Source organism: Python bivittatus, unplaced genomic scaffold (genome assembly GCF_059951505.1).
Source record: "Python bivittatus isolate LINGU-HERP-01145 unplaced genomic scaffold, Pbiv_v1 ctg000960_np1212, whole genome shotgun sequence".
Taxonomy (NCBI): Eukaryota; Metazoa; Chordata; class Lepidosauria; order Squamata; family Pythonidae; genus Python; species Python bivittatus.
In genome coordinates this window covers 2897932-2923083 of record NW_028277124.1, presented here as the reverse complement: position 1 = coordinate 2923083, position 25152 = coordinate 2897932, and the positions used below count along the sequence as shown (strand labels likewise).

General features: G+C 38.5%; 1 long non-coding RNA gene across 2 annotated transcripts in view; it reads right to left on the bottom strand.

Annotated features, from left to right (window-relative positions):
* LOC148213612 (uncharacterized) overlaps positions 1–25152 on the bottom strand; it is a 57620-nt gene that overhangs the window by 28280 nt on the left and 4188 nt on the right. The window contains exons 1-3 of one of the 2 annotated variants that reach the window (XR_015794237.1): positions 6778–7368; positions 6294–6398; positions 2247–2319 (exon numbers count right to left, since the gene is read on the bottom strand). This is a non-coding gene — a long non-coding RNA (uncharacterized LOC148213612). Of the gene's footprint in view, positions 1–2246; positions 2320–6293; positions 6399–6777; positions 7369–25152 lie in introns of those variants that run through there. The other variant, XR_015794236.1, reaches the window with a different exon arrangement.

The window sequence follows — 25152 nt, the reverse complement described above, 5'->3', positions numbered from 1 at the left end:
TCAAGCAACAATTTATTTTTGAACTATTACCATTTTAGAAGGTTTTCCATTCTAAAGATAATAAATACGTAAGCAAGCTATTGGTCTTATACTTAGGTATCTCCCTTTTTATATGGAATCGGACAATTTAAGGGCAATTCTGGAACACCATGATCACTAGTAAACAGGAAGCAATTCATTTTCAAGGACAAAGGTCTATAGTGGACAGGTTGGCATTGCAACTGCACTTTAAGAAAATTAAGTAGAGGGAAAGATTTGGGTTGAGCATTCAGAATAAGGGAAGTTGACATGTGACCTTCTCTTATTTAAGTAGGCTGCCCAATTTCAGCATCACACCCACTTTTTGAGGGCCCTCTGCTATGAAGAAAAGGAGCAGGAAAATAATCATTTCTGATCAGCAAATATCATGGGTTGGGCTACCCCCGTGTTGTCTAGAGTGTCATTATGTAAATAGTGAGGATTTTGCAGTCAAGGATATTAAGAAGAAAAGAAAGTTTGGAGAGTGTAAGAATCAAGTTTTTCAAGTATTCAGGTTGAATAATCAAAAATTATTCTGAGACACTGTAGTATTTGGTACAATATTTGTAAAGTGATGTTAAGATGTAAAAGGAGCCACCAATAAAAGAACAAGAAATAACAAAAATTGCCATATACCCAGGCTAAGAAAAGATAGGTGAAAAGACAAAATGGGAGAATGCTGAAATGCAATTTTGGGGCATTTGGATTCTAACAGATTATGTCTATTCCAGAGAAAATAGCTAATGTGGGAGCATAAATTTGGGCATTTATATCATACCAGTTCTCAAGGGCTAGCAGCATTTCTTATACTTCTGACAATTGATACACTTTTTCTGCTGAGGATGGATAATTTTACTCCAATCACATCTGATACAGACAATTGGCAGAATGATCTAGTAACATTTCCACCTCCCAAATGCTCACAAAACAGCTTGAAACTGGCTTACCATTGAGTTCACCATTTAGAGATCTGTTGACATCCAAGTCCACCAAGCATTATCTGTCACGTCTGCATGTCAGTTTAGGGATATATTGATGCTGAAATTGGGCATTCCCATGGCTTCAGATGAAAGATGCCTCACTGCCTATTATTGGCTGATAGCTTTCTTCTCAAGCCAGCTAGCTTTGAGTCTTCCTGATGCAAGGAAGAAGTGATGTCTTCCTTCTTCTCCCAACTCAACCCTTGCTATTGGCCAGATACAGAGAGCTTGGCAACAGCTGAACTGATAACATGGTAGAGGCTGGATCTGCCCAACTCCTAGTGGCTGTTTTTACCTTGCCCCCTCCCTTGCAGTTATCTGTAGTGGATGACTGCCAAGAGATTGATGGGTCAGCATGTTGCATGTGGGATCTAGTAGCTCTCATTTGATGCCCGCTGAAGAAATAAACCCTCTTTTGAGTGGAGCTAAGCGCCTTTTTACTCCCAAGGTTTCTGGTATGATTGAACCGCACAAAATAATTTCTTCCACTCCTACAAATAATTGATACTTAAACAGATAACACTTATGATGTTTCCCTTTGCTTTTGGTCAGGCACACATTGTTTTTGGGGAAGTCAAGCTTCTCCCAAGTCTTGAAGCACAATAACTGATTCACTGGACAGGACTGAATTCTGAAAATGGGCATGTATCTTCAGGGCATGCAGAAAGTCTGGGAGGGGTAGACACTCCCCTCCCAGAAACCCCCGCATGAGCTCTGTCCATCATCCCGCTTTGTGGATCAGGTGCTGCAAGTGGTCCAGAAAATGGGTACGGCCTCTCCTGCTTAACTAGGTTTGGTGACAAAAGTTGCAGGCAGAGTCTTTCCCGCCAGAAACTCCCAGCTGTGATCTATGCATTAGATCCATCCCAGCCATGTAGATGAGGCACTGCAGGTGATCCACAGGGTGGGTAGGAGCTTCTTAGTACAGTACAACAGGAGCAGAAAGTCTCCATCTACGCCCCACCATTCTAGTCATGCGTCACAACCTGCCTCTTTTCCCACCTCACATTAGGGAATGTGATTGGTGGATGATTTTCCCTCCAACAGGAATCCACTAATTACGTCGGTTAAATTACCCTATAGTATATTCTTAGGATAGTACCACTCACCAGTCTTGTTGATGAAACAGAGTAGCAGAAATTGGTTATGCACACAGGACAAATTTATGCTGGGGTACTTTGTGCCATTTCACAGGCTAAAGGAAAGCATGTTAAAATGGCTTTCTAGAAGTGCCCCATCACTTCTTACCTTGTTGTTGACCAGTAAGAGAATGCAAACAATGTAATCCATCAGTTCCCAGGTTGCTGAGTTATCGCTGTTTCTGAAGTAACAAAGACAGTTTCATCTCACTCCTCATTAAAATGAAGTAAAATAAATTGCTCATGCCCCCTACCCATGTTTTCAGTGCACACTTAAGTATCCATTTGTCTGGTGGTTTGCAAAAATATTGAATGGTTGCTTATGATGGAAGTTATGTGAGGAAAACTGATTCTAAAAAATGTAAGTGAATCCACAGAGATCCCGCCAAAGTTTGCTGTGTTCCATCTTCTCCCTTTTAATACTGTTACCCTTCTACTTTGTCAGCATTACTTGTGATGGGAAACACATACACATCTCATGATGCAATATGGTGGAGCAGGACCACTGCATCTACCAGGTCCCCGTTGTGAAATTATTTGCATCATTCCCTATGTGTAAATCCACCTCCACGTATGTTTCACATACACGTATCATTAGGCCCAGAGATCTGTGGCCCAACGTTCCCTTCTGCTTTTCCTCGTTTTATTTTTAAAGTCATGTGGGGCCAAAAGGCTTGAATCTTGAGCTGGAAGATAAAATTAATTGCAGCACATTAAGGAAAGGGGCTGAAATGGACTAGGGGTTTCCAGACATGGTTGGCTTTGTTTCTTTCTTCGGGGTTTCTCAATCCTGCACTTCGTTGCTTTTTCTGGGGCACTGGGGATTGCTGCTCCTGTGTGCAGTGGATGAGTGGTACACAGAGGCCAAGAGAAAGAGAAGTGGCCGTAGCTCGCTTACATACAGCTAGTAAATAGCCTAATTACAGAGCCAGGGCTTCTCAGTTTAGAAATGCTCAGTTAAACAGAAACGAAAACCAGACAAGCATGCCGTGTTCAAGATTGATTTCTAAAATGGAGGGAGCAGGAAAAGAATCTTGGGGCCTGGTTCTAACTGAAATGGCAAATGTGGGAAGAGGAAGGGAGTTGCTGATGCTGTCCTATTACAAAAGAGAAGAATGGTAATCTTACCTCTCAATACCTCCACACCTGTCCAACCCCCAGAAGTCGGTCACCTGACCTACTTGTTCCCACCATAGCCAAAAGAGATTGCAAAACAACATTGAGTTGGTACCCCTTCTTCTGTGGCAGGATCCTCTCAATTTAAGCAGCAAAAATGACTTTTTAATCCAGAGTACAAAGTTATGACAGAAGACTGGTTAAATTCTGGGCTGGAGACCAGATAAGGCATGTGTTTGAGGGGAAAAATTGGGGGTGCTAGTGCCAATTTAAACTGCTACTGAGGAAAGGGCTACAGATCCATTGAAAGAACCTTCTTTTTGTAAGAGAATACTGAGCTCACAGGGGTTTTGAATTATTTATTTTTCTGGAATAAGTCTGACTGCATTCAACAACATTTCCTCCAAAATAAGTGTATACATTTACCCTGTACCTGCTACACTTCAGATATGCTGTGATAACAATTCCTAAAATTCCCTGGAAGCTGTAATCCCAACACATCTGGAGAAGTTGGAGAAGTCTGATATTTAGGGATGACTTTAGGGAAGCTACATACCTCTGCTTGGAAGGAAGTCCCACTGAGTTCAGTGGGACTCATTCCTCTGGTAAATTAGCAAAGGTTTCAGTATTATTTTAATTACTTTATCCGCTAGGAAACCAATAGCAAGTATCTGCAGTACACATTTGGGGAATTAAAAGTTCATTATAAGAGCTGGTTTCATGTCATTTGGGATAAAGGCTATTGTTATGCCTTTTGATTCAAAGAATAACAGGTACATACAGAATCTCTGTCTTAAAATGATTTATAGTATTGTGAAAACATATGCCATACAGAGGTCATATCAGCTTTGACATATAACTTTACAGGTTTGATCAAATACTCACATGGTATGCTCAATACAGCACGTCAAGCTGTCAGTCAAGTGGATATAGGCCTAAGGGCTTATTTAAGATATATGAAAAAGAAAACGAGAAGCTTATGCTGTGGGTTTTGGGGGGAAGCTGATAATCTCTTCTACTTCTCTTCCAATAGAGCTTGAAGGACCAGCAGGAGTTCAATACATGTTGAAACAAATTGTGGTCCCTTTTGTGAATGATGCTGTTATTTGTACAGGCTGCCCTACATGACCCAATCAATTCGGTAGTGCAATAAACACCAATGGCTTACTAAAGAATTTAACCTGAGAAACACAGCTTCTGAAACAAATGTCATTTGACCTAGATTGGATTTTTTTTCTTATTGCGTGTTCATTAAAACTGTTCACTGAGCTCCATTTCCTGAGGCGTGTTCATGGGGCTAGACTAGAGCTCCCCCCTCCTCCAAAGAAGGCTTCTGTAAACTTTTCAGAAGCATAATTCTCACACTGCCAGAGAGGTGACTATGTTCACCTTCTTGCAAAGTCTAAAGCACTTCTGTAGAATCATTTGCAATATATGCCCAGTCCTTGTGTGTGTGTGTGTGTGTGTGCGTGTGTATTCATATGGAAGCTTTGAAACAGCCCTGAAAAAATGCATTTATTTCATTTCTTAAGAGACATATTTAAAACAGGATATGGCAATAGATCTCAGAGGACAATCTAGCTGTTTTGATGGATAAGCTTTAGAAAGCTGCAAGTAGCAGGCTTCAGTTAAGTTCTTTAAGAACTTCAAACAAAGTAGGATGATGCAGGCATTGTTTAGGTGATTCAGGTGAGCAGCCGAACATATTTCAGCCTCTGGATGAAATAGTGAGGTTCATCAAAAACTCTCCCTATTAGATTTTTTTTTCCAAACGGCTTTTTTTAAAGTTCTTCCAGCATTTTCATGTGAATGAAATGCAAGAAATTAAACTGTATTCCTTCCATCCATTTAGAATTATCCATTTAGAATTATCGCAGCATGAACTAGGGTCTATCCGCTTTATTCTTCTAAATTGTCTCCTTAAACAATTCCTTTACTCTTCCTGCTCTGACAGTAGTTACTACCAGTTTAGGGGTACATGCCTTGGTAAAATGAGAACTTGGCCTTACTGTGACAGACCTGTGGCAGGGTTACAGAGCCATGCTGGGTTTTCTCTTCTTTTTCTATCATTCTCTCCTACCTCTCTGCTTGTTTACAATTTTTTCTTCACTTACTTGACTTTCTCATTGTTATCTTTCCTGCATTTAGTCCAGATTAGATTTCAATTTTAGCTGGATTTCTCAGTTCAGTTCAGGCAATGACTTTTGCCTCAAGACGACCCTCAGAAAGATTTTCAAAGAGCTGAAATTGATCTGCAGTCAATCCATATCATACGGATTGAGCTGAAAGACTGTAAGCTTTACACATAAGGGAGGGAGCTGTGGTTCCACCTGCTGTGGTTCTCATTTCTTCCATGGGTACAGGGCAATTCTGCAGCAGACAATATCTATCTATTGAGACTCTCTGACACATAGAGAGCTTTACCAATGCAGGACATTTTCCATGGAGACCCACTGCCCCCCCCAACATACTGACAAGGCAGTGTGCTGGAGCTGAGTTGGCGCTTCCTGCCCTCTCTTCACATGCAAAACTTACACACTATCAAAATGACTAAAGATGGCAACTGGAAGTTTTTTCCCCCTCATGCATAACTCACTGCCCTAATGAGAATAGAAGGAAATTAGACAAGGGGAGTCATTATAGCAGTCTTCCAATACATGACAAGATGTCACAGAGCAGAGGATATGGATTTATTCTCCAGAGCAGCAAGGGAGACACAAACCAACAGGTGGAAGCTTAACAGCAAAAGAGCCAAACTTGAAATAAGGAGGAATTTCCTGACAGTGAGAGCTATCAAGCCCTGGAACAGCCTGCCTGCTGAAGTCATGGCTGCTCCATCACTGGAGGTTTTCAAGAAAAGATTGGAGAGCCACTTGGTTGGGATGGTGTGAGGATGGGCGGGGGTTGGACTAGATGACCTCTCTGGTCCCTTCCAACTCTACAATTCTATGAAATTCACTCATAATCTATAGTCCATATAGGCTATCCTCCTAAATGAAACCAATGTGTTCAGAAGCAAGCAGTGGGGGCAGGTTCTTACCTTTTTTCTATGCTTGTACAGTTTCCAGACATTTCTCTGGCCATATTTGAAACCAAGACATCGGAACAGACCAGAACATTTCAATTTTTGGGGGCCCATGGTCACCTAAAGAAAAAAAAAAGATGCTAAGTGCACATCCACAAAATAGATGCTATGGGTAGTCTCAAAGTGTTGGAAACAATTCCTTATGTGTGTGTGTTTTTCAGTAAGAAAGAGGGAGGAAAGAGAGAAGATAGACAGGGGTCAGGGGAAGATAAGAGAAGACAGATTCAGGTGGGAGAAAGAGAAATAAAACTCTATTTTTCAGCTGGGGAACTTTTTCTCGCAATTCAAGTGATTGAAAGAATTGATTGATTGACTAATTATGTGCCAACAATTATGTGTTGTCAACTCTTACTGACCAAACAGATAGATTTTCTCTATAACAGTCTATCCCTAACCTGTTCTTTCAGGTCTTCCAATGGGGCACTCATCACCTCTGTACCTGAGTCCATCCACCTTGCTGCTGGTTGTCCTCTTTTCCTCTTTCCTTCCACCTTTCCCAGCATTAGAGCCTTCTCCAGAGAGCTGGGTCTTTGCATGTGTCTGAAATAGGATAATTTGAGCCTGGTCATTTGTGCCTCAAGTAACAACTCTGGGTTCATTTTTTCAATGATCCAGTGGTTTGTTTTCTTGGCTGTCCCTATTATTCTCAGGAGTCTTTCCACCACCAAAGTTCAAAAAAGTACTATACTGCTTCTTCAAAGTCCAACTTCCACTTCCGTAGAGTGTCATGGGGAATTGAGATATTGAGAGAATAACAGTGTTGATTTGCTTTGGAAGTCTATACTAGAAGTCATATTCCAGCCACTTTCTGGCAAATGGCTCTCCCTGTGCAAGTGTATGATGGAAGCTACTCCATTTAGTTGCATAGAGAAAAGGATGACCTCACAGGCATTGAAATCTGAGCAACTTCTTCCAAATAATTTTTGAAGCAGGAACTACTCTATTATTACAGACTTGTTATTTTCATGAGGTTCTCAGTGGAAAGTTAAGATCACTGCTGCCTCAGTTTATCTTAATTTTGTTATTTATCCTTGTAATGGATGCATTACTTTAAATCTTGTCAATGTTATTAGAAATACAGAACAGAACTTTTTTCATTTCTCTGCTACCATATTTTTGTTTTATTAGTTCATGAAACAGAACAAAGAGAAAAAGAAACCAACAATAATAAAAAGAGAAAATAAGCAAAATAAGAAAGCAGCACAACAATAAAATGGTATATATAATGGCTTTTCATATATACATATGTGTACATAGTTTTACGTAACTGTTTCAGTACAGAATTATTATATTTCATTGTAGTCATCCATATATAATCTGCAGCTATTGCAACTCATTCATAAGCCACAAATAACATCAGGTCTTCAATCTGCTAAATAATTGGGGCCATAAATTTCTTTCCAATGTTGCAGGACTAGTCTCTTAGTATTAAGAAGGGCATGTAGAATCCTTTTCATTGTCCAGCTATCAATTTCCATGAAATAAGTTTGTAGTTCAAAATATATGGACATCTGAAAATAATAAGTCAATATTAGCTAAGTTAAATCAAACTAAAACTAACATATGAACACTATGTTGTTTTTGTTTGTTGAAACTATCTTATATTTGGGTGTGAGAATTAGTAGTTATTTACCTGCAACCTTGAAAGCTCATCTGTAAATTATGCATATATTTACAAATATCCATGCCTGCATTATAATCTTCTCAGAAACCTATACAGCCTAGAAGAGAGTTTTTGTACAAGCCTGAACCCATGACATATACAGCGTGTACCAAAAGTCAGGCCTCATAAACTGAACAATTAATTTACTTTTCCAGAGAAAATGTTACTGTACTGAGGAATATTCAAAGATCATGCATCAAATGAGTGAGGAAGTGAAGAAAATAGCAATCAATTCAAACATTTAATATAATTCATATAATAAATTGCCTATGGGGCCTGATTTTGATACATCCTGTAGAAGTGTATATGGTCGCTGTGATATTCCTCAACTTTTTTCAGTTGCCAAACGGATCCCAGGAGCCAAAGGCAAGAAGAATCAACTGAACAAATAGGCGAGAAGGTTATGTGATGACCATGTGAAGAACCAGTTATCCTTCATATAGATTCTGAAGCATACATTTGAATTAATTACAAATGCATTAGCTGATAGGGAGCTTGGAACTTATCATGAAGGCAAGGTGCCAAAAATAACATCCCTTTTGGACTATATGTTCAATCTGTAATGTTTAACAAACAATGAAGTCCTTACAGGGAGTGCTCCTGAGCATTGTAGCAAAACTGGATACAAATCCACTGTAATGGAGTGTGCCATAGATATCCTTGGGGCAGCATACACAAGGAGATGGCATCCATTTAGAGAGTCATTGGGAAGAAACTGATAAGACCTCCCACAGAGTATGAATAGGCAAGGATCTGTATGGAAGCTTGACATTTTGCAGAGGTAGAAGAAAAGCAAGTACATCCAGCATATACAGGATTAGAGAAGAATACCAGGACTATAATATCCTATTTTATATGCAATTCAGAAATTACCATAGCCAGAAGGATGGGTCAAGGTGGAGAGTGACCTTATCCCTGTGTCCAATAGGGAAAGTTAAATTTGAAGGCTGCAGGCTGTTTTGCTTTCTTGGCTGAGGACAGGGCCATGATAAATGCCACCTTCCAAGTCTACAGGTACATGTGGTACTAGCCAATGATTGGAAAGGGGGTTTTAGTACCATAAAAGGTACTTCAGCCAAGCTTTAAGGAAGCACAGAATATCCAGTTAAGTAGTATCTGTGCAATAAGCCCTTAAGAAAATGTCCAATCTTAGGGCGTGCACAAAATAGAAAAACTATCAATTGCTCTTGAAAAGCAGAGATTGATGCCAGTATCCCCCTACTAATGGTACTGAAAAGTCCCCTTTCCTTTAGAGAGATAAAGAGTGGAGACTGATTCTACATGAGAAAGGATCCTGTTTAGAAAATAAGAATTGCTTCCATCTGTAATTATAATCCTTCCACATGGACAGCTTCCCAACCTCAAGGAACTCCTATTCACTATTCTCATGACACACATTACTACAAGATTTCAAAGCTCTTGTATGATGAGGTCCAGGGACAGGTGTTGTTTTTCTCCCTGGAAAGGAGAGCATAGTAACAAGCCTGGGCAAGCAGAGTAAGGGGACAAACAAGGAATGGAGTAGTCCCTATGGAATAAGGAGGATGCAATCTATGAAATTCTGCCAAATTTTGGCTATTGTCCAAAGCAAGAACAGAGAAAACAGTTTGTCTTCTGAGAAGGTATCTGTCTCTAAGAGAGTTTCTGTTGCAACCTCCCTACTGCAGTCATCCACTTGTCAGTGAATGGTCTGTGAAGCAAAAATGGCTGGTTAAATCCACTGAATGAATATATATACGAGGACTGTCATTTGTAGAATAGAGAGAATGAGTTTCTGAGTGTGCCTTGTCTGGGGAACTGGATGATCCCTTTAAAAAAATGTACTGCTAGATGCACCCCTCCCAAATCTTGATGGCAAGCTGGAGGAAAAGGAGGGGCTGATTTTTGTTCCATCTTGCTTGTTTGTTTATCCAGCTACAGCCATATTGTTCAAAATAAGTTACTATTATCATTTAATATATTTGTACATATTTTCCATTATTACAAATCTTGAAGGGGCCCATGACACCAAAAGTAATTTAAACAGTACAAAAAATAATACAATCAATGAAAAGAAAGGAAATAAAAAGGAAACAAAAACCATTTATACAGGGAAGGCCTGGGTGAAGAAGTAGGTTTCTAACAAGCACTTAAAAGATGTAATTGTAGATATTTCATGAATTTCAGAGGGAAAATATTCCAAAGTATAGGCACCACTATGGAAAAAGTCCTACTCTGGTAAATGTAAGACAGTCTGAATAGCTAGGCTGTGCTTGTAACCATATCACTCTGATGATCACTCTGTTCTCAAATGCCCATAGGGCTTTTAGGACCATGAACAACTCAATGTAGATGATATGGAGAGAAGACTGCTGTGGCTACCATAGCCCCCAGTATGATGGCATCCATAGTAATCTCCCCAAATGGCAGTGGAGGTATCCACAGTGAAGGTGACAGAAGAAGCTAAAGACATAAAGTTTATATGAGATGGAGGCTGTGTTCTGATATGCACATTAGAGGAGGTCAGGACTAGTAGATAGATGGGGTGAAGGGAATGAATCCTTTGAGAAGGAATGGAGCACATGAGTTATGCCTGCAGTGGCAATGTGCAGTGGACACATTGTCAACAATGGCATCTATAATAAGTTCCCCAAATGGTGGAAGGAGCAAATGTCAGTGTGGCAACCATGTATTCAACAATCAGAGAATGAAGCCCATGTGTTGGAGTATCAGGTCAGTCGGATGCTCCAGAACAGAGTGCCACTGTTATCTCTTATTAAATCAAAGGCTCAGATTTCAAGCTACACATGACAATAAATGTTTTCTCTCCAGAAACACAACCCCACATTCAGGAATTGGATAAGAGCCGAACTTGACAGACTCAATAGTGGTAGTGATTTGTTGCAGACAAGATAAAGCCATATTCATGCAGATGATCTGCCTGATACAGAACACACAAACACACAAATGTATGCATGTATGTATGCATGTATGTATGCATGTATGTATGTATGTCAGCCCCAGGGTTCAAAATCTAACAGTGTTTCTTTCTACCTTTTGGGCAATGGGTTCTTGGCTTTCAGATCCCAGTCTTGAGCGTGAAATACACCTGCTCTGTGTTTATCCAATGGTTCAGTCTAGTCTGAGCAGCATGCCAGCTTTAATCCTACAGGTGCTGTCCGAGCCATGGGTCAGGCACCTGTGTGACTGGATGTCTGAATGGTGCACAGTTGGAAAAGGTCACCTTTGGTGGCATTGCTATGTCCTTGCATAAGGTAGTCTAGAATTGACAGAATTTACATTCCAGAAATGGCAGTAGTAAGTGCCGTTAGCTTTTTGTACTCCATCCAGAGTATCACCAGTGTATTCATTTAAAAGGCCCTCACCCATAAAAGGGAAGTAATTGATCTGCTTCTGATTTCATCTTTGGAGGTGGTTTATCTCTGAAGCAGAGACAGTCACACTGTGAACAGAAGGCTCCTCTCGTTTGGAGAACAGTGAGAACACAAATGAAAGATCAGTGGATCAACTGGGCAGACAGTAAAGGGGGGTTGGGGACTTAAGGTTGCCAGCAGAAGTGAAACTTTAGTGGAAAATATCAGAAAGATTCAGTTGGGTCCTATTTGTTTGTGACCAAGGATAAAAAATATCCAAGGAGAGAGAGTGACTGCCAGAGAACCAGAGATCTTCATTTTGTTATATGTTTATTAACCCTTCAATGTGTCCATATTCTTGCAAACATAAGAATGCATGGGAGTTGCTGAAAATAGTCCATATAGTGCTGAGTGCCAATTGTTTGGACCTCACACTCCAGCTTTTTTATTTACAAAAATACTGACCCTACTCTTTTTTTATGTCATTTGCTCTGTGGCAGCTCCTCCATGCTACTCATGGTTCTGTTTATTTCCAGTCTTGTTTTACCCAAGACAGAAGTGGTTGGCAGCGTACAATATTAAATAAATAAATAAATAAATAAATAAATAAATAAATAAATGCAAGCTAGTAAATCCAGTTTTCTTCCCGGATCAAAACCATCTGAAAAATAATGGGATTTATTATTTTATTTTATTTTATTTTATTTTTTGCTGTTATGGCCATGCTTTCAAAGGCCCCTTAAAGCTGGTCACCAAGTCTTCAGAATGAGAAATAACAAGTGGCTCCTAGTCTAAATTAGCAATTGTGATCTTACACATTGAGCAAATGGTCCATACTGTGAACACTGGTGCTGCAAAAGATTTTATCTTGTGGGCAATTAAGTCTTCAGTTAAATTCATGACAGGTATAATTTCAGTGCTGCTGAAATTAATGGGATATTTCCATATTAACCTGCTCAATCCAACAAGGGAAGTCTCCAGACTTATATATACGAATGCTAAAGAACAAACCCTCACACTGAGTAAACTACATATCTGCACCTTCATTATGAAGCTAATCTGGGGCCCACTGAAATGGCTAGAATGTGCCTTCTCTCATCTAGATCCATTAAATGTTTTACAGAACTAGCTGCCCATGACTACACTAAGGATAGCATCCTCTTACATCTTCAGGAGCAGAGAATCTTTGTTTTTATTTTTGGCCCATTTATATTCTTAATGGGGTCTATACTCTAAATAATCATCTGCAACTTTATCTCCCAGCCATAGCTTCTCATTAGGCCATCCCCTGCTACCCTAGAGGAATTTTAAACATGTACAGCTGGGCACTTACATAGGCAGAACATACAATCTCTGTAGCACATTTTGTGTTTGTAAATTATTCTCTTGTTAAAAGAAAAGGCTTTTGTGATACGGTCTTCATTACATTTCACACTTACTATTAACTTAGAGAGCCCTAGAGGCTCTCTTCCACCACCACCACCACCACCACTACCCACCCCCTGCCTTTCTTACTTAGTTGTATAATAGTGACCTGATGAAATCTGCCTGCAGGGGCAAATACAGTTATCTCTCTCTAAATTAAAATTGTAATTCATTTGGTGCAGTTTACACAAGCCCTCAGCTTTGACACATGCAATTACTATGAACACAGGGCAAACATGATTGCTGGATGCCACCAGGAACACAATTTAATCAGAAAACACAGAGTTATTCCAACAGATTTATGAGTCCACTACTTGTTATTCTTTTATGTTCTTGAGGTTCAGATAATTAGATACACTGGTTCTTGTTTCTCAAAAGGCCAAAGAGGGTAAATCTGATTATTGTTAGTATGTGAACACACATTAAAAATGATTAAACTATATTGCCATCCATGTGCAAACTTTGTTGTTGTTGTTGTTGTTGTTATCATTAAGTGACTCTCCATTTATGGCAATGTTTACAAAATATTACAAATCACTCAGTTTTTGGTATTTGAATGTTTCATCCAGTACAGAAGTTAAAACAAAAACAACAGCAACTAATGATACAAATTAACCTGCCCCAGCCAACAACATTCCTGCTTTTAGGGCATTTCTTTTTTTAATCAGATGTTCTCAAGTAGACTTTTTAAAAATGCACAATATCTTCTAGCCACATATTTAGCTTGTACAGTAACCACTTAAGGTTGCAATTGAATATCAACTTCTCTAGGATTAAGCCATTTGAAACCAATGAGACTTATTTCTGAATTGATATCTATGAAATTGCACTATTATGTTAGCACAAGAATTTGAGCAGGGGACCAAAAGGAATTAACAGGCACCCAAATCCAAATCAGATTCCTGGTCCCCCTTAAAACAGGATGACTTTGATGTAATATTAGAATCCTAAAACAAACCTTTCCATTTTTATCTAAATGTTCTTTGAAACAATAGAGAAAGCCTACACAGCTTCTCACTCATGCAGCCAAATATACGCAATGTCCTGTCCCAATAGTTCGGCTTTCCCAGAAGCTAATTACTTATTATACAAATGTACATTTAGAACTCTCCTGTATTGTGTATTGGGCAGGGGATAGCTTTCAGGGGTGATTTTAAATGAGAAAGCAGGGAAAAGGCTATGCACTTTCTTTTTCTCTTCACCTTTTCTCTACTCTCAATCAATCCCTCTAAAGCTACATCAAGGCTCTAAATAAATTTTTGCATGTAATAGAAAATACCCTGCTCCCAGCAGGCAGAAGAAACAGGAAGGCAATTGAGCTCTTGGTGGGCCCTCATATAGTTGGCTTTGTGTCAAATTTGCTGTTATTGTAATATATGCAAGGTAGTCACATTTCCATTGATTGCCAGCAGAGACATTAGAAGTGCTAACCTAGAAATGTGTTCTTGCTTGTAACTAGACCGCTGTCAAACATAAGTTGTCAGGTCTGGGATCTGAACACAGACCCAGCAAGAATAGCCTATAGTGCAAGGAAGCTGTAAGCCCTGAGTTTTGATTCTGGGAATGTGGCAGAAAATAGGTTAAAATGGAAGGAAATCATGGGATTAATATTAGTATGTCCTGAAACAGGCAAAGGGTCTAAAGAACAAGCCTGCACAGCTCCTGATAACTGTAGGCCAGAAAGGCAAGGCCATATGTAGAGCATGAATTGGCAGTTACCAGCTATCCCAGAGGACAAAAAGAAACCAGATATGTTATTTGCAAAGTTTAAGATATATTGCATCCCGCATTATAATGTGGAAATTCTGCACTGTAGAAATTCTTCTATGAAAACCAGGAAGGATAGGATGAATGTATAGGTGAGTGTAAACTCAGTTACACCTAGGAGCTGGAAACTGTTTTTTTACAGTACAGAAGATATGACTGAGGAGGTGGACAGGGCTCTCTTGTCTGTTAGCTTGGTCACATACCTGTTAGGTCTAGACCCTCCTGGATGGTTAAAACCACCTGGAGGTGACCTGTGATTGGTCCATGTAGTGGTGTTAGCTTTCTTGAATGAGGGGTAGTCCTTTTGGTCTTGAAGGCGGTTGTGATGCCCCCCCCCCTTTTCAAGAAACCATCATTGGACCCAACAGTCCTGGACAACTATCATCCAGTCTGCAACCCTCCCTTCTAATGGAATTGGTTCACACTTCCTAATGGCCTGAAGTAAAGTCAGGATAGGGGTGGTACATCCATCCTGGTCCTTCTTGATCTCTTAGTGGCTTTTGATGCCATCAATTACAGTATCCTTTTAGGCCAGCTTCAGGTTTGGAGGTGGGAGACACTGTTTTGCGGTTTGCCCCATTTTCTGTGGCCAGTTTCAATCAGTGTTGACAGGTGGGGGAAGATTGTGGTCATAGGCCTTTCCTTGTGGGGTGCCATATGGTTTGACATTCTTTCCCCTCCTGTTTAATATCCACATGAAACTGCTGGGTGAGATCATCTGTTGACTTAGGGTCTGGTATCATCAGTCTGCTGATGATACCCAGTTATATATCTTGACCCTGGACCAGCCATGTAATGTTGTCGAAGTCCTAGCCCAATGCCTGGAAGCTATCGCAGGCCTAGATATGAGAAGCAGTTAGTCTCAAACCTGACAAGACTGAGTGGCTTGCTCATTGGTCTCTCCGGTTCCGGGGATAATCCATCCATAATTCTCAATGGAGTTGCACTTACCCATGTGAGACTAGTGTACAATCTGGGGGTCCTTTTGGACTCTCAGCTTCTGCTTAAAGAGCAAGTGGCAGCTGTGGCCGAGAGGGACTTTGCACAGATATGTCTGATACGCCAGTTGTACACTTTCCTGAATCGGGACACCAGTCAGTCACCCATGCCCTGGTTACCTCACAATTGGATTACTGTACATGGGGTTGCCCTTGAAGACCACCTGGAAGCTACAGGTGGTTCAGAATGCAGCAGTGCAAAGTGTTAGAAGCATTGTGTTATGTTCATGTGACCCCACTGCTTCATGAGCTGCATTGGTTATCAGTTGGCTTCCCAGTGCAATTCAATGACCTGGTTATGACCTTTAAAGCCTTTCATGGCATACAGCCTGGCTATCTGAGGGGCCACCTATCTCCAATTATCTCTGCCTGAACAGTATGATCAGGCAGTGGGTGTGCTCCAGGTCCTGTTGATTAAAGTGTCATCATACGGGACCCAGGAAGCACACCCTCTCTGTTGCAGGGCCTGCCTTCTGGAGCAACATCCCCCCCAGAGATTTATGCAGTTGCCTCCATTATGATGTTTAAGAAACTGATAAAAACTTGGTTGTTCTCCCAGGCCTTGCGATAGGGTACTTGGGGGTTTCTTTATGTTTGCTACATCTGCCGAATGGCTGAGTGTACTTTTTTCCAATCACCCAGGGCTCTTTTTACTTGTACCTCCATACATTGCTGTTCTTTTCTTATCTGTAGGCTGCCAGAGCCATTAAGGAGTCAGGTGGCCTCTAAAATTCTAAAATGTAAAGCACCACAGTCCATCTGTTATGGAAAATGTCCAATTATTTTTGCTTTCTACTTCTTTTTTAACCAGTTATACAATTCAGCCATTCTCTTAACCCATGATTACTAAGTTTATTTAGCAATGTTTAGTGACTTTGTCAAAATACTTGGAAAATGCAATGTCTATCCCCATGTTTCTCTCAAAGAACACTATAAAGTTGCCCTTTGCAGACGCTACATTGATTTCTTCTTAAAAAATACTTAATAAGGTAATCTTTCCAATTTACTTAGAAAAGACATTGTTTTCTGGCTTCATGGTATCTTTTCAAAAATGTGGAAACACCTACCTCTAGAAAGGAGTTTATTTCATTAAGACTTACTTCTAGGTACTTAAGTTTTACTTGCTTCTGTTTATTTGCATGTCACACATACAATTCAGCTTACCAATGCACATTACTTTAGAACTTTGGTATTTGGCTGAAGCACAGTCCAAAAAATAATTTTGATGTGATGGGAAACATAATCACATCATTTCTTTTTCTTTTTCTATTCTATTTATGCACAAAAGTAGTTGTGTGCCACAGAGAATCATAACAGTATTTAGAAATGATATAATGGGAGATTTAATCTTCTCTTGATATATGTACAGTAGTTCTTATTTATCCAGAGATGTAGAACATATGGAAACAATGCCAAGTTTACGATTATTGTTCATTTTCTGATTGAAAAGCTTGATTTACTCACACTCAGAAACATACCCTTACTTAACTCATAAGACTGGGGCTGAATTCCAGGCAAATCAAGCAGGAAAACACTGCTCATGGTATCTTGTTCTATGTGATGGCTCTACTACTACAGTTCCCATCTGTTTTTAGAGTTTCCAACAAGGCTTGACCACAGCAGCAACTATAACAAACCATGATGATGCTAAATGACACACATGCAATGACATAGTCCTGCAAATGCTGAAATTACATATTCACATCAAAATGAGTGACACAAGCATCTGAGTCATGCATGTTGTAATTTGGTACAGGTTGGTACTCTTCTCAAAGCTTCTTTCCTCTTTCATTTGAGCATCCATAACATCTCATGTTTTGAGAACCAACTTATCTTTCAAGAATCAACTTGTATTCTGTTTTAGAAGACTTTGTTCTAATGTTTTTTATCTGCTACCTCATCTGAAATGTTCCAGAACACTCTTCTGCTATTGTAGTCCATCATTCTTACAGCTTACTGGCATGGCCATCAGTAACTGGGAAAGAAAATATAGTAAAAATTAAAGGTACTGAAATGGTTGTAATTTATGTTAAAACAAAATAAAATCAAAATGTGAGTTGAACTGAATAGTATATTACAAAATAGAACCCACTTGCCAATCTCAGTTTGCATATATATATATGTTGCTTAGTAAATGTGGAGCTTGGGACTGTCTTGGGCAACTAAATAAGTACACTCTTGAATTTTCTCCATGGCAGCTATCAACTGCAGTGTTTACAGCTGCACAATTTCCATCTATCTAGCTCCCATGTAATATAATTAATTTTTCTATTAATACAAAGTACCTCTGTGTTTTCTTTAAAGAAATCTACGTTTCCCAAAATATATTGGTTTGATAATTCTTGCACGAACAGCCTGAGACTGTATTTGTTAATAAGACCACATTGCATTAAGTTTGGGTTCCTATTATGTTCTGATGTTGCTTCCATTGCTTTTTGTTCTTTTATTCTATTAAGAGGAAAATTAGATTTATGGGATATGACAACTAGCAAAACTGACTCTATACTTTTTAAAAATCAATATTATGCTTTCCTTCCTTTTTTCCCATTAGGTTAGCAGTTGTTTATTAAAGAGAGCCACAGGTGATTTTACAAGTTTGTAAGCTAACATTGTCAAGCTTTTCTTACTTCACTGGGAGTAAGGTAGGTTGAGCTTTATTGGCTTTACTTCTGAGCAGACCTCCAACTGGTGGGGAAGAGATTATTATCCCAATTGCAGCACAGAGAGACAGAATCTCTCTGTCCAGAACAGCTTCTCTATTTTCTCTTGAATAAGGAAAAAGCCAAGACTTTCCTGCACATTCCATATGAGGGTAACCCTCAGATGACTTGACGCCTAGTTGACTGTGATCAGATAAACTGATAGACAGCATACCTCTCAATATTTTATTGGGTATGATATCTAAATAATTCTATGTCAAATCTTCCTTATTTTTACCTGATAAGTAATTAGCAAACACATCATAATAAACAGAGTGTAGTTTAATAAGTTAAATTTATTGGACATTTAGCCCCAATTATAACTTTATCCACTGACACTTCAAGGATTTTGTTATAACACAAACAAGGAAGATGTCTAACACATATTCATCAGGGCTTGCTTCCCACCCACCCACCCACATATCAACTCAACTCACAAACCTGTTCATTGGCACCATTTCCTTAAAATGTTTTAGTCAAGTTTTTCTATTTTAAAAGAGTTCAACATACCTTCTTAACAATGTTCTTTAAGGATGGGCCAATATGACTGCTGTGCAGACTATGTGTGACTCATCCTGAAGCACAGTACTGGTGATTCTTTGTGTTCCTAGCTTAGTCAAATCAGGAGCCCTATGCAAGAATTTGTTAATTTTTAAAAGAGGTTTTCCCTACAGTGGTGATGTTGAGCTCTGGGAAAGATTTCAGGCAGATATTACAGTTCCAAGCATAGGGTTTTGCATCAAAGAGTTAAAATGAGAGAATGGGCTTAATTCACCCAGGCATGTTGTTGTTAAGAAGCAGCTGCTAGCCTTATTCCCTGAAGCTGCACCCCCAATCAAAATCACCACATGGCCACCCAACCCTTCTCTAAAATACTAGAAATGTGCTCATGTCTATATTAAACCCATTCTAGTAGATGCCAATACAACCTAAGGATTCTTTATAGTACAACTGCTGTTTCTGTTTGCAGCTGCCACTCACATTCTAAGTGTTACTTGATTCTAGAACTGTTAGTGGTCTAAAATCAACTCCAACGGAGTTTTTTGTGTGGAGTGCTACAAGCAAGAGGAGCCCTATTCATGCCAACCTTGCCCTGATTGAACACTGAAGAAAAGTGCTGGGCAGATTCCTGCCATGTGAATTTGGGTTCATCATGATATCCTGGCAGCACAAATTTGCTGTGACTCCCCTCTAATGGGATACTGTTCATAAAGAATCTAAGAACTGAAGAAGGAAAACTATTCACATCACTTGTCGGCACCATTGCTCTGTTCACTGGATTCAGAGAACGAGATTCAGGGCACTCATTTTTCTGTCCTTATAACAGCCATCCAGATGCTACACACAGCCTCTGAAGCACAAAAAAGTATGGAGTAAGGGGGAAAAAAATATGGACCCACCCCCAAATTATAATTCATAAAATAGAAAAACAATTTGGAGAACAATTTGGGAAGAGGCCCAAACATCGTTGTTGCAGCCCAGTACATACTTGTAGCATGGACTCTTTCCTACGTGTATACCTCTGCTACTTATTATACAAAGAATCCTGTGACCATTGAGAGTTGGTTTGGATTGTGGCAGGAAATAAATGCAGTAACTAAATAAAAAGGTACAGGCATCTGCATGGGGGTGGGGAGGAGATGACAAACACGCATCACAACACAATCCCCTCCCATTACATACTTACGTGTAACATCACGATGCAAGTATGAAAGGGCACAATACAGTACATATTTTGTCATTTTTGGCATTACTGTGGCTAGGAATAGATGCCTATGTCTCATGAATGCCTCTTTTAAATAGAAAGGAGAAGTATACTGCCTGCTGTTGAACAAACCGCAAAAAAGGAATTTTAAAATTCCCCCAAATAAAATTCTTCTAGTGATGTAAATGAACCTACCCTCAGAATGATATTCTGTGGAAAATTCCAACACTACTCTGATCCTTTGACTAAAAATACACTTAGAAGAGTACAAACAAGTTGTATTTCCTGGAACTTGCAAAAGTGCTGTAAGTTCCTCTAGTTATTCAAGAAAATAAAAGGGGATTTCAAATTCAGAAAGCAGGAAGTATGTCAAAAGAATTGTAAGATAATAAAGGTTCTTGCCAAATAGATTTGTGAACAGCAGCCAAATATAATACCAAGAAACATACAGATTAGCATGACCTTATTTTAATCAGGGCATCTAAGGGGAAGTCAAAACAAACAATAAAATATTCAAATTGATATAAACCTTAATAAATGCTGTGGGAGAATGACTGTGGAGACATTGAGCCAAGGGGTTCTCCATGCTTATGGACAATAGTTTCATGCAGCACGGCAATATAAACACAAAACAGAAAGAACAAAAGTAACACTTCAACACTTCAAAGGTAATGTAAATATAATGTTTACATAATCTGAATCCAGTTAAATTGTTAGTATGATTTACCAAATGCTTGTCACCACTCATGCATCTTCCACTCATTGGCTACAATACTGCAAGTCAGGAACAGACTTCTTTTTAACTGAGCAACTCTGTAGAAAACTAGTATCATGTTTTCCTTCCTATTTCCGCAAACAAATGGCAAAAGACACATAAGACTACCCTAAGCAGAGCTAAATTCCAGGGAATTCAATGGGGCTTGAGGATTGAACCTCAAGTGGGTTTAGGATTGAAATGCATGAGAATAATCCTGTCGAAGTTCATGTCACTGACTTCACTGGCAAAAGTGAAAGCCTGTGTTAGCTCTTGTTTGAAATAAATTCTAAGTATTCTAGCACAGTAAATATAGACTGTTATAAAAATTATTAACCAAAGTTTAAAAAATAAAGCAGCAAGACTGCCTCTAAACCTTCTGGACATCTGAGCGGTTTTTGGATCAAAGTAATTCCAACCTAATATACTAGATCCCTTGTTCCCTACATTTTCAAGGCCTACATCGGGAATAAGTTGTTCTATCCACTGTCTTCTAATACTGTTTGACAGCCTCTTCTAATCTAGATACCTTGGAAGCTCCTGAAATGCTGAGCATGCTTTTCAAACCTCAGAGGGATGTCCAAATTAATTTCTTACAGATGTTTCAGTGGAAGAACTGAGGACCAGGTTCAGGATAGATTGTCCTGGAGAAAAATCTATCCATGTGATCACTAAGCATCAACACCAACTTAATGGCACACAATCAATCAGATCAAATCTATCTATGTAGTTGCTAAGAGTCAACACCAACTTGATGGCACATAATCAATCACGCAATCAATCAGATGTTACATGAATAGATGCTTTGCTTCCGTAATTTATTATTTATTTGACTTGTAATCCAGGCCAGATGCTATGTTTCCAAATTCTGATGAGACAAGACTAAAATAGAAAGAATTATAAACAGCCAAATTACAAAAAAAAAAAAAAAGGGATAGTGTCACTTGCTGCTCAGTTGTGGAAACCCAGTCATTTGCTTAGCGTTTTGTATGAACCAGACCATAACATTATACAGTAACATGGTTTAATTGCTTGCATATACTATGTTACATGAACACAGAAACTGTAATGCTGTGAGAATAACCTTGGGAGACAGGAAGAAGAGCCACAAAGGTCACATAAAAGACATCTCAGACCTCAAGGGGTGGAAAAAGCATCTCAGTTCTCCAGAAAGTAAAGACAAGGGAGGGGGGGAATGCTTTCAGACTTGTGAGATTCTGTACTGTAACCTTACAATAAAGCTAGTGTTAATATTCATGGTTTTGGTTTCCTGTCTAGGCTACTTCAAAGGGCTGATAGAAACTGTATTTTGTTAAACCTGGCTTGGGGTTTAGCATGTTGCCTAAGCCCAACCCCAAAATAGCATATATATTCAGGGTTGTACTTTTATCCTTTTTAACACTTCATCCTATTTAATAAAACATTTTTGCTAATAGTAACAGTGGCTTATTGTCTATATACAGGGATGAAACAGCTAATATATATATATATGAACTCTAGTTAGTTAATATCCTTCCCAAAATATTTTTTATTATTATTATTTCATACTTCTGGTAGCATTTTATGGCATCTGTCACTGAATCAGAGGAGGAAGAATAGTTAATGACATCATGCTTCCCACAACAGCTTTTGTCACAGTTGCTAGTCATCATCACATACATATTATATGGTTTGTTATTTAATTTTCTAATTGGACTTACTAATGACTACAGTATTTTTATCTGAAGGTTGGAAGAGGGTGCAGAGAGACAGAAAAGGAATAAAAGCAGGGAATTGTTTGTAATAAACTAAAATATTAACAATAGAAATATTAGTAACAGAATATTCATAATAAATTTGAATAGAATACTAAAAAGAAAAAGAAAACTTTTTTGGAACCTGTTACAATATTCAAAATGGTGCTTGTACATCTCATTTACCTGCAATTAAAGAATAAAATCTACCTATGAAACACACTCTGAATGAAAACAGGTGTGAGCCTCTTGCAATACTGGTTTCTTACTTCTTTTTAACATTCTAACAGGTTCTTAGTTCTGTTTTATTGTTGTTGTTGTTGATCTAAGAACAGTTTACAGTATAGCCATAGATGGAATATACACTTGCAAAGTAAGAACTAAAAGGCTGGTCAAATAAATCATGCGCTTTTCTCTTTGGCTCATTTTACAATCTTCCTTATCAGCATAATAAAAAGCAGAACCTATTAAGGCAACCCAAAAACAATAATAGCTGATATTTTAAACATAGGTTAAAGGGTATTCAAAAATCAGGTTAAGTGATCTATGGCAATTTATTTATTTATTTATTTATTTTCAAATTTGTATGCCGCCCATCTCCCCCAATGGGTGACTCTGGGTGGCTCACAATAATAAAAAAGAAGAAAAAACACAGGACTCTCCAGACATGGACATAATCTATAAATAGTTAAAAAACATATTAAAAATTGCCTAAAAACCTCCTATAATTTGGCCCTAAAAAACCTGTAAGACGGGTGGGGGGGGGACAACCCCACACCCCACCAGCCATCTCCACAAGTGCGGGCCCTATAATTTATAATTCTCTCCTAAAACAGCTGCAGTTTCAACAATCCCCTTGGAATATTTACTATACAGTATCTGGGTTAACACAGCTGCTCCACTAAAATGTAATGGTCTAGATTGTGCCCCAGTGTGTTGTGCAAACCCAGCACAGTGAATCAACTAGCCAGTGTGGTTAGTTTATGGTTCACTGTATAATGCAAACACTGGCAACTGGACTAATTCACTTAAACATTGTCAAGTAAGCTGCTTGACTGCAAACCTAAACCCATAACCCAAACTAAATCTCATTGAAAAAGTTGAATTTACTACTAATTATGTATGTGCTTGAATGTTAGAAACTAAAAATAATTTTAGGTAATGTAAAATCAGATTCAATAGTCAATGTGAAATTACTGCATTCCTGATATTTCATATAACAAAGTTGAGATGTAAAATTACAAAGTCTGAATGCACTTGTGGAAGAACCTTTAGCAGGAAACAAGGAGGGGCTTAACTGATGATTAACAATCCTAGTGCTTTTGATTTTCTTGGATCTAAATTGATAGTAATACACATTATATACATTAAAAACACACAGAGACAAATAAAAACTATATTAACATTAATGGATGACATCCATTTCTTCAGACATACCCCAATTTTCTGTACTTAAGAGTAAATGGCTGAATGGAAGACAGGGTTCTTTTAAAACTGATGTACTGTAGATGGTGGAATTTCAAAAGTGCTAATGTTATGCAAACCATATCTGCTGAAATTCCTTGTGGCATGCAATTTAATCATATAGTGCTCTTCTTTTACATTTTACTACCCTACCTGTGTGAGGTAAGTTAGGCTGAGTGAGCTGTATTTTACAATCATGATTTTCTAGATGGGAAATCAAGTATCGGCATCTTTGATTTCTAGCATCCACTGTTCTCCAGGATAAGTGATACTTTATTTTCTTGAAGTAGGATATGTACATCCAAGAATACAAGTATCTACAAAGATATGTTTATCTTGGGGAAAGAAACCACTTATGACTCAGATATCAGGCGCTGCTTACTCCCTTTGCCTGTTCTTGACAAACTAAAACAAATTCCATAATTAGAAACTGAATGTACCGATGCACGAACTCTTATGTCTATAGTTTCCATTAAGATTCATCATCATCAGATATAAGGGAAAGCTTTACACTATATTGTAGTAACAGAAGTACTACAAGATAACCAATCTGCTTTTAAAGCCTCTGAACAATAGGATCTTTGTATATGTAATACTGTAGCATAGTATGTCTAACAACAGCGCTTTGATAAATAATAAATCTCCCAGTTTAAAATTACACATAGAGGGCCCAAATGTAATGGCCTCTTCATTTTAGAAAGATTTGCATAGGCAGAGAAATCACATGATGGTAGAAAGGATCAATTCTTCCTTCTATAAACACTTTCCTGCCCATGAAAAATTAGCATGTCAAAAGTGGGTGGCAGCATGGAAGCCAGCTGAATGATTTTGGGCCAGTCACTCTCTCTCAGCCCAACCCACCAGGGTTGTTGCTGCTATGGGAAAAATAGGAGGAGGGAAGCATGGTGTATGCTATCTTGAGCTGTATAAAATAAAGGCAGGATATAAATCTAATAAATATATCCTCTCCTTAATTTAGTACTTTTGCAGCTTTAATTTTTTGTATTTTTAATTAATTGTAATTTTTAATAAAATTACTATATAGTATATTGTGTATGTAAAATTACAATTACAAAGATAAACTAATACTAATACGAACTAAAAAAAGAAAAGAAAAAAAAGAAGTGCAGAAAATAAAAAGAGAGAGAGAAAAATAGAAAAGAAAAAATAAGAATCTAATAAAGAAAAAGAAAAGGAATATATAAAGAAATGACTTCCTCTTCATCACAAGTATAAACAATTTTAGTAACTTA